This window comes from Sorex fumeus, unplaced genomic scaffold (genome assembly GCF_029834395.1).
Source record: "Sorex fumeus unplaced genomic scaffold, SorFum_2.1 ptg000072l, whole genome shotgun sequence".
Lineage (NCBI taxonomy): Eukaryota > Metazoa > Chordata > Mammalia > Eulipotyphla > Soricidae > Sorex > Sorex fumeus.
In genome coordinates this window covers 54650740-54666309 of record NW_026606129.1, presented here as the reverse complement: position 1 = coordinate 54666309, position 15570 = coordinate 54650740, and the positions used below count along the sequence as shown (strand labels likewise).

Here is a 15570-nt window from a genome sequence, read left to right as displayed (position 1 = left end):
TGCAATGCCTCATTTGTACCATATGCCTGCTTCAACATTCATTTTGCTTTGCTCACACATACCTCCTCCTCCCTGCCGTGCCCTGCAGTTATACTTTAGAAATTTTTTTTTAAGTGTACACTTAAGTCTACCTTTCTGATACCTACTTCCCTTCTATAACTGTTAGACACTTAGGGATGGAGCGATAGCACGACGGTAGGGCATTTGCCTTACAAGCAGCCAACATGGCCGACCTGAGTTCGATTCCTCCGCCCCTCTCGGAGAGCCCGGCAAGCTACCGAGAATATCTCGCCCGCACGGCAAAGCCTGGCAAGCTCCCCGTGACGTATTCGATATGCCAAACACAGTAACAACAAGTCTCACGATGGAGACATTACTGGGCCCACTCGAGAGATATAGTAAGAAAAATAACACAAAATTTTCACCTTGTGAATCATAAACGCTGATATCAGAAATTCTGCAGATTCATAATATTACTTAAACTTTCATGATTTTGATTGTCTGGATATGTAGGAAGTTGCCTCAGCTGTGCTGGGAGGCACAAGAGCTACGCCTGGCAGTATTTTGGAGAACAATGGTGCTGGGATTCAAACCACAAGCCCTGTACCTGACAGGAATGCACTTCACCCTTTGAGCCATTTCCTCTGCCCTTTTCATGATTTTTAATTTCTCTTTAATATTTCAAAGGAGTTAAATAAGTTCAAGCAAATTAAAAGCTTTAGGAAGATGCAGAAGATGGGAGTGAACATGATCAAAGCCCCTGCCTGTGCCTGACTGTTACTAGTATTTGTCAGTAAACACTGGATAAAGGATGTAAGTCAGATGCTTTCATTTGGTTACACCATTATAATGATTTTGGCCATCAATGCCAATGGGCAGATGCCCTGGAGTGAAACAGGACCATGGTACCAATAGCAGCTGCCTCAGTTAGTCCTTAAGCAAATAAAAAAATATCTAAAGGTAAAGGTAAAGGCCCTCCCGTTGATCGTCGATTTGCTCGAGCGGGCCCAGTAACGTCTCCATTGGAGACTTTGTTGTTACTGTGTCTGGCATATCGAATACTCTCGGTAGCTTGCCGGGCTCTCCGAGAGGGGCGGAGGAATCGAACTCGAGTCGGCCATGTTGGCTGTGTGCAAGGCAGACGCCCTACCCGCTGTGCTATCGCTCCAGCCCGATGGCCGAGTGGTCTAAGGCGCCAGACTCAAAAAAATATCTAATAGCAAATAAAGTATGGACATGGTTTCTTAGTGAAGCTCAACTGTCAGGAATAATATGCTTTACATGCAAGTCTAAAGAAAGAAGCAAAAAAGAGCTTGGTTGACAGCAATTACACAGCCTCATATATATTTTTTATGTATCTGTTTCATAAAGCATGTATGATTTGTATTTTATCTGACAAGAGATAAGTAGATTGATCTGGTCATGATTTTTCCCTGCCCACACCAAACATGGATGAGACGGTGTTTTTGAAGAAAATAATCTGAAGGCTAATAATTATCCAGGATATCTTACTGCTGAGTGGTCCTTCCTTTCAGGCCTGAAATTCACATAGAAAACGTCCTGTATCCTTCTGCATAGTGGAAAGAGGTGGGTACAGGAGTCAAGCCATATTTGTGATGCACTGAGAGAGGTGCCTGCCTTAGGTGCTCCCAGGGCAGCTCAGATGTACCCCTAATATACATCCTATACACTTTGGGTATTTAACTGAACCTTATGGGGAGCCACAGATTATGATTTCAGCTCCAGTGGGGCAATCAAGAGGGAAAGGATGGGGCAGATAAGAGATGTGGTCCAGATCTGAGGCCTCCTGTGCCTTCCGCTTCGGGGAAGCAGGCAAGAGAAGGAAAACAAGACGTGTTAGGTTGTACCAGATAAGGTTAGAACCACAGAAATTAAAAGGCAAGAAGATATGATAGAGAGGGTCAAGGACATCAATTTCTGGGGTGGCTAGAAAAGAAGGACCTGAAAAGTTTACATCTAAATAGCAAAAAAAGAGTTGAGATGCTATCTAGAGGAAAACCTTTCCATAAAAGATAACAATTACAATGGTCCCAAGGCACTAGCTTCAAAAATCAAAATTTAGGGCCAGAGAGATAATTTAAAGGGTTAAGAGCTTGCTTTGCAGGCAGCAGACCCTAGTTCAATCCCTTGACAGTGAGTATATTTTATAGTATTCAGTTTATGGAGGCGGAGAGATCCTACAGTGGGTAGGGTGCTGGCCTGGTATATGCTGACCCAGGTTCAATCCCCACTATCCCATATGGTCCCTAGAAAACTTCTAGAAGTGATTCCTGATTGCAGAACCAGGTGTAACCACTGAGCATCATGAAGTGTGGCCCAAAAATTAGGACTGTCCTGTAGCACTGCCCTCCCATTTTTCATCGAGTTGCTTGAGCGGGCCCAAGTAGTGTCTCTTTTGTGAGACTTGTTGTTACTGTGTTTGGCATATTGAATACATCATGGGGAGCTTGCCAGGCTTTGCCGAGAGGGGCGGAAGGATAAAACTTGGCTAGGCTGGGCCAGCTGCATGCAAGGCAAATGCCCTACCGCTGTGCTATCGCTCTGGCCCAAAGAAATTAAAAAAAAAAAAATTAAAGCTTTGGGTTGAACATTTTAAATGGGTACATTTGGAGAGTCACCCATGTAGGCTAAGAGGAACCTGGGGCTTCTCCCAGATATACTTGGCTTACTAGTTCAGTGGTACCAGGGAACACCAGTGCCATGCCAGCAGGGACGCCATATTGTGCCAGTGACGGAATGCAGATTGGCTGGCTGGAGTGCACCATGACCTCTTTATTAGTGCCGTGGTCTTAATTGGATAAATTTTATGGTACGTGAATAAATATTTCAATAAAACTGTGACCAAAAGAAAAACACCTTGGTATATTGAATGGAATGAACAGTATATAATATTCCTCAAAGCCTACAATGAGTATTTTTAGCATCTATGAATCTAGCTAAAAGAATGTCTTCATAGGATATGACCTGGTGACCATAAGCACCGTCAAAGAGTGCAAGCCTGAGACTCAAAAATCTGTGCAGAGATTGAAAGCTTTTTAGATACTTACTCATTTCCTCCTTAATTAGGATCTTTTGTGTGCCTTGAGCACACAACCCATTTTAGATTAACTAGCTGGATTACTGTCATTTGCAATCACTGTAAAAAGCAACACTAAATTAATATTATTGAGATAACAGTAAGATAAATATATTTAAATGATCCTGTTATGTTATAAACATTAAACCACTGGAATCTAAGAATTATAACTGATGGAATCAAGCAGAATTTAGGTCACTCTAGCAGTCACATACAAATAGTGCTAATTAAACATTTTCTGACTTCTTGGAAAAATAAATACCAAATGGAGGGAAGAAAATCATAGGCTTGCGATATTTTGGGAGGGTTATGATAAAGTATTACTATTTATTTATACCCCATTTCATTCCCAAAAGACTTTCACATTGCTTATAAGCTACATCAAGGGCAAAAAAGCTATTAAATTAATTAAGAATATCTGACCATCATGGCAGAAACCAGTTAGTCAACAAATATTGATTTAGCTTCTATAATACAAAAAACAAAAATAAAATCAAAAAACGGTGACCAGGCCCTGATGAGAGCTACAAAATAATTATGATAGTTCTTTTCTCTTGAAATATGTAGTTATATCTAGCTATAAATTATCCCCAGAGTCATCAATGTTGAAATAAGAGATTATAAGAAATATGAAATGAAGGAGTAAAGACTTCCCAAAACTGAGGATAGAAAGATAAATGAATGGGTCGGCAACAAGACAAAAGGAAAGAGATTCAGATAAGGCAAAAGCTGTGCCCATCCCCACTCAGCTGCTTGGAAGAGTGAGTCTAAGGTCCTCAGAAAACATGGCACCCATCACTGTGAAGACTAAGCATGACCCACTAACAAGCTGAGCGCAGTTCTCATCCACTCTGAAAGTTTTAGGTCATCATTTTACAATTTTTTTGCTCGAGCGGGCCCAGTAACGTCTCCATTGGAGACTTTTGTTGTTACTGTGTTTGGCATATCGAATACAACACGGGGAGCTTGCCGGGCTCTGCCGTGCGGGCGAGATACTCTCGGTAGCTTGCCAGAATAAATTTGTATTTTTTAAAGTTTAAGATCTGAAAACAAAAGATAACTTTTTAAGTGGCTTACATAGCATTATCATACATAGTCCTATGAGATTGATATGGCATTAGTGTGCATGCCTCTGATCATTTCTATTAAATTCAGTAAGTTTTCCCTGTTTGAGAATTGCAAGCAGGGTGATCAGCATTACAAGAACACATATTAAGGGAACCACAATTACAAATACTAGCTCGCTTTAGGAGACATATACCAATTATTAAACGGATCATATCATCTACTCTGGTGATATGCTGAAAACCAAAGTTTATATGAACCAGAAAAGATAGTGATTGATCTAGGTGTCCACTACCCATTTGCTTGCTCCTGTCTCTATTTCTATCTCTTTCTGAACACCTCTCTACCAGAAGATGTTTTCTATTTATTAAGCAAAAACTAAAATTAATACAACCCCTCCCTCCTCCTGATGAAAAGCACAACATATTCAATGTGTTGAGCCTATAATCAAATAACTGCTACTTGAAATGATGACAAGCATATGAAACTCAGTGTGATAACTTTCAACATTAAAGGTATAACTTTAAAACAATAATCAAAACAATAATACCAGCTTGTACTCATGTATTAATACAATCTTAGTCCTTATATAATTTCTCTGATCTGCAAATACCTCATTGAGACAAAACATAAATTATTTAATTTAGATTAAGTAAAAGAGGCTTAGTACACAGTATTTGGTGAAAACCATCAACAATGCATTCTATCCTTGCTGATAACTATTATTTAATGCAACAGAGACTGGATAGATGGTGAATCACAAGACAAATCAATAACTGTTGGGAAGGTAGGTAATCCCTGCATTGATATATAATGTTTTACAAAGGAACATAACCTGGGGCACTGAGAAAACATGATGATGAGGTAAGATTCTTGACCCACTATGGTGAATGTAACAAAGGTCAGAGAGATAGCTCAAAGGGCTTCAGCATATGCTTTGCATGCAGGAGCCCTAGGTTCAAGTCCCAGCACCATATGGTCACCCAAACATTGTCTGGTACAGCCCCATGCATTGCACCAGGAGCAACCCCATGCACTACTGCCAAATATATATACGTGTGTGTGTGTGTGTGTGAGAGAGAGAGAGAGAGAGCGCGCGCAAGAGAGAGAGAGAGCGAGATAGAGAGAGAGAGAGACAGAGAGAGAGAGAGAGAGAGATAGGAAGGCAAGTTAGCACCACTTAGAGAAAGTCAATAAATAACTGAATAGATCCTTTCTAGGATAAGTCTTCTTGGCATGGCTATCAGAGCTCTACCTGACTCTCTGAGCCTCTACTTCCCTCATTTCTCAAATCCTCTTTACAAATGTTTTGTTTTGTTTTGTTTCGTTTTTGTTTTGCAGTTCTCTGGTAGGGTGAATTCCCCATAGCCCTAGAACTCCCTTTGAATGACTCTATTTGACAACTACCTCTGTGATTAAGCTATGGGTGGTTGAAAGCAAATTCTTTAGCTTCCCTTTCTCTAAACTGGTTCCATCCCAATTTCCTGGGCACCTCAGTCATAACTAGGAACTGTGAGTAGCATGGTCAGACAATCCCTAGTAGTCACAACAGGCTGGGAGAATGTCAACATTTGCAAGAGTGACCTGCTCTTAGGTAATCTCACTGATTTTAACGAAATGTCTTCCCATGGTGGAGGAAGAAGTGTGGCCACAGAACAAAATTTATTTAGTGTACAGACACTCAATGGCACAGTCCTCTAGTTAAAACAATTTAAAGAGCAATGTGAATGGACAGATGTTGGAATAGACAATTATTTTTAAAAGTTGGTACTAAGAAAATTAGACTTGGCAGTTTATCAAATGTGAACAGGAGAGGATGGATGAACGCAAGTCAATAACCATTTTATTATTCTTAACTACTTCCACCTGGCAGGTGCCTGGATTCCTGCCACATTTACTTGCAAAATATGTTTGCTTTATATCCCCTGTTTCCTTTGCTATCTGCTTTGAATGTACAACACCCTTCAGTCTTATGTTTGCTTTTCTTTTCTCTGCATTATAACCTCTTCTAAAAATCAACCACAAATATAAGACCATTTAGGAAAATGCAAATCTGTATGGAGTTAAAAAGCTATCTTTTGTTCTCAAGAAACAACTGGGAAAAAGAAAGACAATGATCCACTTCCCACTTTGGCCACCATGTAAGATCATCTACAGGCATTATTCCAGAGACTCATATAGAAATCTCTAAAAAGATAAACTAGCCACAAAAATTTCTCGGACAACCATTCTAAGATGACACCTCCAGCGATGTGGGAGGGTAGTGGGCCAGCTCCCATCCTAACAAAGCCCTGGGAGCTGCTCCGACACCCAAAAGCCACCACCATGCCTCTTTAAACACCCAGTTAAATATTCTAGATTTTCTGGAGCGCACAGCCACAACATCTCCAAACTCTCTCTCTCTCTCTCTCTCTCTCTCTCTCTCTCTCTCTCTCTCTCTCTCTCTCGCACAGCATAATCTCATTTTTTAAAAAATTTTATTGAATCACCATGAGATAGTTACAAGCTTCCATGTTTGGCTTACAATCACACAATGATCAAACACCCATCCCTACACCAGTGCACATTCCCCACCACCAATATCCTCAGTAAAAACCCCCCTTTCCCACTCTCCCCCTGCCTCCATGGCAGACATGATTCTCCATAATCTCTCTCTACTTTTCTCTATTTATGGTTTGCAATACAGACCCTGAGAGGTTATCATGTGTGGTCCTTTATCTACTTTCTGCACACGTCTCCCATCCCGACTGATTCCTCCAGTCATCTTTTTCTTAGTGATCCCTTCTCTATTCCAGCTGCCTTCTCCCCTTGGCTCATGACGCAGGCTTCCAGCTATGGAGCAATCTATCTATCCATGTACCTACTATCCTTAGGTGTTAGCCTCATGTTATGTTGTTTTATACTCCGCAAATGAGTGCAGTCCCTCTCTAACTAATTTCACTTAGCATGATCTTCTCCATGTCTATCCATTTATAAGCAAATTTCATGACTTGATCTCTCCTAACAGCTGCATAGTATTTCATTGTGTAGATGTACCAAATTAACTAGTAATCTGTTCTAGGGAACTTGGGTTGTTTCCTGATTTGGCTATTGTGAACGGTGCTGCAATGAACATATAGGTACAGATGTCAGATGTCATTTCTAGTATGCTTTTTTGCATCCTCGGGATATATTCCCAGAAGTGGTATTGCAGGGTCATATGGAAGCTCAATTTCTAGGTTTTGAAGGACTGTCCATATTGTTTTTTAGAAAGGCTGGACTAGTAGGCATTCCCACCAACAGTGAAAGAGTGTCCCTTTTTTCCCACATCCATGCCGGCACTGGTTGCTTTTGTTCTTTTGAATGTGTGTCTCTGTGGTGTGAGATGATGTCTCATCGTTTTTTTGATTTGCATCTCCCTGATTGCTACCAATGTAGAGCATTTTTTTCATGTGCCTTTTGGCCATTTGTATTTCTTTTTTGAGGAAACATCTGTTCATTTCTTCTCCCCATTTTTTGATGGGGTTGAGGTTTTTTTTTTTCGTACAATTCTACGCATGTCTTGTATATCCTGGATATTAATCCCTTATCATATGGGTATTGGGTAAATATTTTTTCCCATTCTGTGGGCTCTTTCTGTATTTTGGTCACTGTTTCTTTTGAAGTGCAGAAGATTCTTAGTTCGAACATCTACAAACTCTTTAACAGTGACATCCCGGTAGTAACACGCCAGATTGGATGGGATGTAACACAGAAGCCATCCAATCTCTACTAACAAAAACATTAACATAGAAGGCTTTTTAGAACTTTTTTATTGAATCACTGTGAGATAGACCCTTACAAAGCTGTTCATGATTAGATTTCAGTCATACAGTATTCCAATACCCATCCCTCCACCAGTGTACATTTCCCAGCACCAGTGTCCCCAGGTTCCCTCTCATCACCTCCCACCCCCTGCGTGACTCTATGGCTGCTTCTCTCTCTCTTTCTCTCTCTCTTTATCCTTCCCTCCCTCCCTGGCTCTCTCTCTCTCTCTTTCTCTCTCTCTTTATCCTTCCCTCCCTCCCTGGCTCTCTCTCTCTCTCTCTCTCTCTCTCTGGGCATTGTGGTCTGCAATATTAACATAGAAGACTTAATTTCCCACAACAGCTTAGTAAAACCTCACACAAGTACTTAATGTCCTCATGGTGAGATACAACAATTTTCACAAATTTTCTTCTATGAAAATATTTTTTGATCACCCCCTTAGCCATTTAGTGGTAACAATCAATACAGCACACATTATTGTGGGCCTGCTCTGGGGGCAAGCTTGAGTGGTGGTTGGGCAAATGGAGATAATGGTGGAAAAAAGTTGACAGTGTTGGTGGGATTGGTGTTGGAATATCGAACGCCTGTAACAAATCATCATGGACAACTTTTAAACCACAGTGTTCATGTAAAGGTGTGCTTGTGTGGAGGGGGGAGACAAACAAGGAAAATTAAGAAGACTGAACCCAACAAGAGGAACCATGTCTATTAAATATTTGGGTTACTCATGTTGTAGGCAGGTAAACAGGAAAGTGTCCCCATGGCAATGGAATTTCTAGGAAGTAGCAAAACCAACCACCTTGCACTAGGCAGTCAGGACCCACGTTATGAGCATAGGAATTAAGGCCTGATTAGACTTTGACCTGGTGCCAAGAGACCCAGAGAAGGCTGGACACGTCCCACCCATACCACCCCCACTACCATTCCCTCCCCTCTCCCCCAGAGAGATGCTCCAGCAAGAACAAAGGCCAGAAAAGGAATTTCAAAGAGCACCATCAACTGCTCCCAACTTTACCCCAAGGCAACCACCCTACATGGTTTTTCCCCACCATCAGGCAACTTGGGGAAAAAAACCCACAATAACAACCTTGAACAAAGGATGTTTGTGATGTGCTGTTTAGCCCATGTACTGCTTTGTGTCCACGTGGCCAAGCACTTGTGGTGCCCTTGTCTCCCCTCTCGAGATGTGTACTGGGGCTGGGCTCTCTTGGCCTTTGGAGAAGCCCACATTCTCTCTTGAGTATTTTATTCTGTCTCTGTCTCTCTGTCTCTATCTCTCTCTCCCTCTCTCACTTTCTCTCCCTCTTTCCTCTTGCTAAAAGCCTGCAAATAAAATCTGTTTTACTTCACTGCTATCTACTCCTGAAATTCCTTTCTCTGAGATAGAACAAAGTACCTGGAAATCCTAGGTAAGGTCTAGGTCTGGCTTTCCTTTTCTGCAAAGAACAATTTCTGGCTCCAGCCTGAGTCCACAGCTCCCTGCGATATGGGGTGGTGGGGATTCACTCCCGTGAAAGAAGAACAAGCTGTCGGGTGTGGCATGACAGTCACTTGGTGGAGCTGATGGGGCTCTGGCCCATGCCATCCAGGGGCTCCTCTGCAGGCTTTATCAGTCCTCGATTTCCCATCCGGTCCTGGGGTGGCAGAGGTGAATTGGGAAAAAGTGACCGTCCCTCTCCTTTCACCTCACATAAGCCACCTGGCGGGGGGGGGGGGGGGGGGGGCACCAACTTCATTCGAAAGTCAGAAGTTTTCAGTGAAGAACCCCACAAGGAGGAGGTAATCCATGAAAATCTGCTGTGGAGATATGCTCCCTTGTAAATCTCTAGGGATGATGTGAGAGAAATGTAATAACCTCTCTGTGAATGTGTGTGAGTGCACATGAACCCTACAGGACCTCCTATCACGTGAATCTGTAGTACTGATCACTATGGGAGCAACAAGAGGAAACCCACTAGTGCAAAGATCCTGGGATATTAAAAGCAGGAAATCAACTCTCAAGCAGAAATCCTTTCCCTTTTCAGTCTCAGTCTAACAAGAGAACCAGCTAGAGGTCAATTGAAATGTTAATGTAGGAAATGCTAATGAAGACAGCAAGCTGGATTAACTCTAGATGATTTAAGGCAGGGAAAAAAAGAGAGAGAAAAGGCAGGAAAGAAAACCCAGCGAAAGATGCAGCAAAGCCAGCAAGGCAGAACTTTTTCTTCTCCTGATCAAAGTTGCACATGCTAGGTTAGACTCCACACACAAGCTGTGGTCCTGTTGGACACCAAGTAAGGTCTCAAGGACACCGAGATTAGATGCAGAGATCACTGATGGAGACGTCCACACATGTGATTTTCAGACAATTCAGCAGTCCGGGTTAGGCCGACATGCAGCTGTGATCAGGTCCACACCTGAATGCCTGAAATAGGCTCTAATGCCACACAACATTCTAGCTCTAAGGGGGGGTCTATGCCTCTTGGGAGAAATTAAAGAGACCTGGAGAAAAGATTTGCCAAGTAACCATCCTGTTTTAGACCGGTTATTTTATAGGTTGTTGCTGGCACTCAGAAAAATATGGGTAATTTAACTACTATACCCAAAGACTCCCCTTTGGGTTGCTTATTTAAACATTAAAAAAGTTTTCAAGGCTAGAGCAATAGCACAGTGGGTAGGGCATTTGCCTTCATGCAGCCAACCTGGGTTGATTCCCAGCATCCCATATGGTCCCCTGAGCACAGCTGTTAGGACCCACTTAGCCGGAGAACTGCCATCACAGGTTTGGGGCCTCTAAGTGTCTTAGGCATCTTCCAGGAACCAGAAAAGCAGAAAAACCAGATGCTTTTGTCAAAGATTACATCTCGGGAACGAGATTAGGTCTCCAGAATGTAACTGTCAGGAAGTGGACTGTATGTTGCCGGCCAAAACAACAACAGTGCTCACTTTGGCAGCATATATACTGAAATTGGAACGATACAGAGATTAGCATGGCCCCTGTGCAAGGATGACACGCAAATTCATGAAGCGTTCCATATTTTTCAGCTAAACTCTCACTCAAACTCGATGGAACTATACACCATTTTGTAGATAAACAACAGCTCAGGAACTTCATAGACTCAAAACAAATCTAAAAGAAGGATTAAAGGGGCTCCTGTAAGATAAGAAGGAAAACATTTAAAAATACAACCAAACTCTACAGAAAGATGGTACAAAACCTCAGGACAATAATCTCTCAGTGTCAATGGTCTAAAGGCACCAAGCAAGAGACACAGAGTAGCAAAATGGATCCAGAAACTGAAACCAACATTCTGCTGTCTACAAGAAACTCATCTGAACAATCAGAGCAAACACAGACTCAAAGTTAAAGGATGGAAAATAATCCTGCAAGCAAAACAACAACAAAAATATGTGTACTCTATAGGTAATAGAAATTTGCTGAGTAATGCTGACTTGCCAAAGGACAAGGACAGAGAACAGAGCCAATAATGCAAATCACATATGAAGGTTTATTGTTCCAGCTAGCCGGGGTCCAAGTATCCGCTCAGCATAGCAGGTTTCAACAAGGACCCCAGCACTAGGTTCAGCAAGTTCTTATACTTTCATTTTGGCAAGTAAGCATTACTCAGCAAATTTCTATTACCTACAGTGTACACATACATTCTGTTGTTGTTTTTGTTGTTGTTGTTTTGGCCCACAACATCTAGCCCTACCTCCTGACAGTTATATTACGGAGACCTGATCTTATTCTGGGGATGTAATCTTTGACAAAAGCATCTGGTTTTTCTGCTTTTCTTGTTCCTGGAAGAGGCCTAAGTTACTCAGAGCCTTTCATGGCAGTTCTCTGGCTAAGCGGGTCCTAACAATCTCTATCAAGAAGCCAGCCCAGCAGAGTGCACTTGAGTGGGTGCCTACTGCCAAACCTGCCAAAAGGGCACAAACGTTTCCCTTAAGGGAAGTGCCAATGGAGAGGCAGGCATGGTGCAGGTTCATGCACCCTTCTCCAGCAGCTAGGGAGATTTCAGGAAGATACTTCAAAGTTTCAATGCATTTTGGGGCTCCAGCTTATGCTTCTGAGTTCATCTAGGATAATATACACATAATTCTGTACAATTGTTGCACCCCAGAAGAAAAGGGACAGACTATAACAGCTGCACAGGCCTATGCTGATGAGCTCTGGACTGCTGACCCTGATTACCCTATGGGTTTAACTGAGGTTTCCTTAACAGACCCAGAATGGTCAAACAAGAGGAGGCAGGAAAATGCAAAATCACATAGTTAACTATTTAAATGAAATGAAGTGGATCACAAAGGCTGTTAATTACAACAAGCTGAAAATCCTCTAAACTGAGTGCTGTGCATGAGGAGAAATTAAAATTCTCAATCTAGATATCTTACTGTAAAAGGCTAAAGGATTCCTGATCCCTGAAATTCTCTCAGCTCCAGAACCTGTAGCATTTAGGAAGGGCGAGGAACTAGAGTCAAAAGCAGGAGGTAAGACTTGTGTGAGGCAGTACACAGATCATTTTAATGAGAAAGTAGGCTCTTTTTACAAATAACAGAGGTATAGAAACCATCAAAATTAAATCGAAGAAGGTTTTCTCATGTTTTCATAAATATTAATGATATAGGCAGGTAGATAGGGAAAGGCCCTGGACAATGAAACAGGTCAGCAAAAGTTCTGGGAGGAAAATTCCAAGGCTGATTCTCTTGGATATGTATGAGACCTTGAGCAGAGGACCCTGAGGAGATGGTACCACTTCCCATGAAGAAGATTTCTCGAATTCCCTCAGACCTCTCCCTCAATCTGCTTAACTTCAGTGATTCAGCCCAAAGAAGACCATCACCACTCCCAACCTCCCTGGTAACCTCCTTAGCAACGGACTTTTACCAGGGAAGAAGCCCCACGTGGGGGCAGGTTGGAGAAACCCTATAAAGGCCACCTTGAACAAAGGAAGGAGGAGCATATGCTGCCTGAGCCCATGCGTTGCTTGTGCCCACATGGGAGAGCACATGTGGTGCGCGAGCACACATGTCGCCTGCAACTCCTCTCTTGAGAACGTACTTTCATTCATGCTTTCGTGTCTAATGCTAAGATATGTGTAGAGGCTCTCTCTGCATTGGGGAAGCCCATGTTCTCTCTTGAGTGTGTTACTCTCTCTCTCTCTCTCTCTCTCTCTCTCTCTCTCTCTCTCACACACACACACACACACACAAAATACTCTCTTTCCCCCTTCACACCTTAAAAACCCTCCAAATAAAATCTACTTATTTCACTGCTTGTCTACTCCTGAAATTCCTTTCTGCGAGGTGAGACAGAAACCCAGTAAAACCTGGGTTCCAGGTGGCAGAGGTGGTTGGGGAGAAAGTGACCATTTTTCTCAATATGATGTAGGCAGGTAGATATGGAAAGGCCCTGGACAATGGAAGCAAAAGTTCTCGGAGGAAAATTCCAAGGCTGATCGACTTTGTGGATATGGATGAGACCTTGAGCAGCGGACCATGAGGAAATTGGGCCCCTCCTTTTGAAGGAGATTCCTTGAATTCCTTTGGACCTCTCCCTCAATCTGATTAACTTTAGTGATTCAGCCCAAGAAGACCATCACCACTCCCAACCTCCCTGGTAACCTCCTTAGCAACGGACTTTTACCAGGGAAGAAGCCCCACGTGGGGGCAGGTTGGAGATACCCTATAAAGGCCACCTTGAACAAAGGAAGGGGGAGCATATGCTGCCAGAGCCCATGTGCTGCTTGTGCCTACATGGCCGAGCACATGTGTTGCCCGCATCTCCCCTCTTGAGATGTGGACTTTCATGTCTAATGCTAGGATGTGTGTAGGGGCTCTCTCCACCCTTGGAGAAGCCTGCATTCTCTCTTGAGTACCTCTCTCTCTCTCTCTCTCTCTCTCTCTCTCTCTCTCTCTCTCTCTCTCTCTCTCTTCCCCTCCACACCTTAAAAATTCTCCAAATAAAATCTATTTATTTCACTGCTTGTCTACTCCTGAAATTCCTTTCTGTGAGGCGAGACAAGAAGCCAGTAACCCTGGGTCCCCAGTGGCAGAGGTTGGGGAGAATGTGACCGTCCTTCTCCTCCCTGCTTCACATAAGTCACCCGTGAGGCCCACTGACATCAATTAACATTTCAAGTGTTTTCCTATGTTGGTATCTAAAAGTTTGGTAAGAATGAAGAGCCTTTTTCTGTATCTGAAAGCATATGTTTGGATCTTATTCCATGTGGAGTTGTTAAAATGTCTGTCCTAGAAAGCTCATGATTCAAAATAACTTAAGTTAAAAACAAAAACAAAAACAAAAAAAATCTGGTAATTTAGTTTAAGACAGAGATTCCTGAAAGTTATAAAATTAGAGAAATCCAAGCTCCATTATCTCACCCCTTCCCTTTAGGAAGGATCCAGGGAAGTTATTGTCTGTAAATTAATGAATGGTAGCAGGAGGGAAAGACATAAAAAGGCGGGGCTTGGAGGGGTGGACCATTTTAAAACCTAGTCACTGTAATGAAGAGCTGCTTCAACTTTAGTGGTTTCTGAGAATGGAGAATTGCAAGGAAAAAAGTGGGAAAATAGCTAGTCAAATTTTTCAAAACTGCACAGTCCATGAAAATGCACGCTGTTATTAATATACCTTTACTTCTTATCACCGTTTTCACCATCTATCAACCTAGTCTTGACCTTAAAAGTACTTTATCCACAAGTGTGAAATCCTTACTGTTTCTTGGTAATCTTTGTGAAGTGTTTGAATCCTTTTATATCTGTGTTTTCCTAGAAATGGGAATTCTAAAGATGAAACGTTTAATATGTTTTCTGGTTAATTCCTAATATGAAGTGAACTTTTGCCAAGAGTAATATATATTATGAGATCTTTAATTGAGAGCATCTGAAAGCTTTTAAAATATCTATAGAACTGACAATGCTTTTAAAAGAGTACTGCAGAGTACAGTTTTGTCATGCTAAATGAGATAAAGACTAGCAACTTCTCTCCAAATTTCTTGGGAGATGAAGCCATATTAAGTTCAGTAAAACTGAAAGTTAAAACTAAGAAGAAGAAGATAATATCTTGTTTACAAGAAGATAAGATTGTTACAAGGGAGATAATATCTGCAGAGGTAAAGGTAAAGGTAAAGGCCCTCCCGTTGATCCTCGATTTGCTCGAGCGGGCCCAGTAACGTCTCCATTGGAGACTTTTGTTGTTACTGTGTCTGGCATATCGAATATCTGCAGAATTTTTTAAAAATTTATTTATTTTTTTATTAGTGAAACACCATGAGGTACAGTTATAGACTTATAAATTTTTGTGCTTGGGTTTCAGTTATACAATAATCAAGTACCCATCCCTCCATTAGTGCCCATCCTCCACCACCACGAGTCCCAGCATCCCTCCCAGCCCCCATTACCACCATCCCACTCTGCCTCTGTGGCAGGGCATTCCCTTTTGTTCTCTCTCTCTTCTTTTTGGTACTGTGTTTTGCAAGAGAGGCATTGAGTGGCAATCATGTTTGGTCTATAGTCTACTTTCAGAATGCTTCTCCCACCCTGGGAGGATCCTCACAACACCCTTTATTTGGTGCTCTCTTCTCTATCTTAGCTTCCTTTTCCCCTAGCACGTGTGGCTGGTCTCCAAATCATGGAGC

General features: G+C 42.1%; 1 protein-coding gene and 1 non-coding gene across 3 annotated transcripts in view; one reads left to right on the top strand and one right to left on the bottom strand.

Annotated features, from left to right (window-relative positions):
* CACNA2D3 (calcium voltage-gated channel auxiliary subunit alpha2delta 3) overlaps nt 1–15570 on the bottom strand; it is a 1033411-nt gene that overhangs the window by 723292 nt on the left and 294549 nt on the right. The gene's annotated exons all lie outside the window — the stretch shown is intronic.
* On the top strand, nt 10866–10969 carry LOC130037921 (U6 spliceosomal RNA). Its single transcript, XR_008794508.1, has one exon. It is a non-coding gene; the product is annotated as a U6 spliceosomal RNA (small nuclear RNA).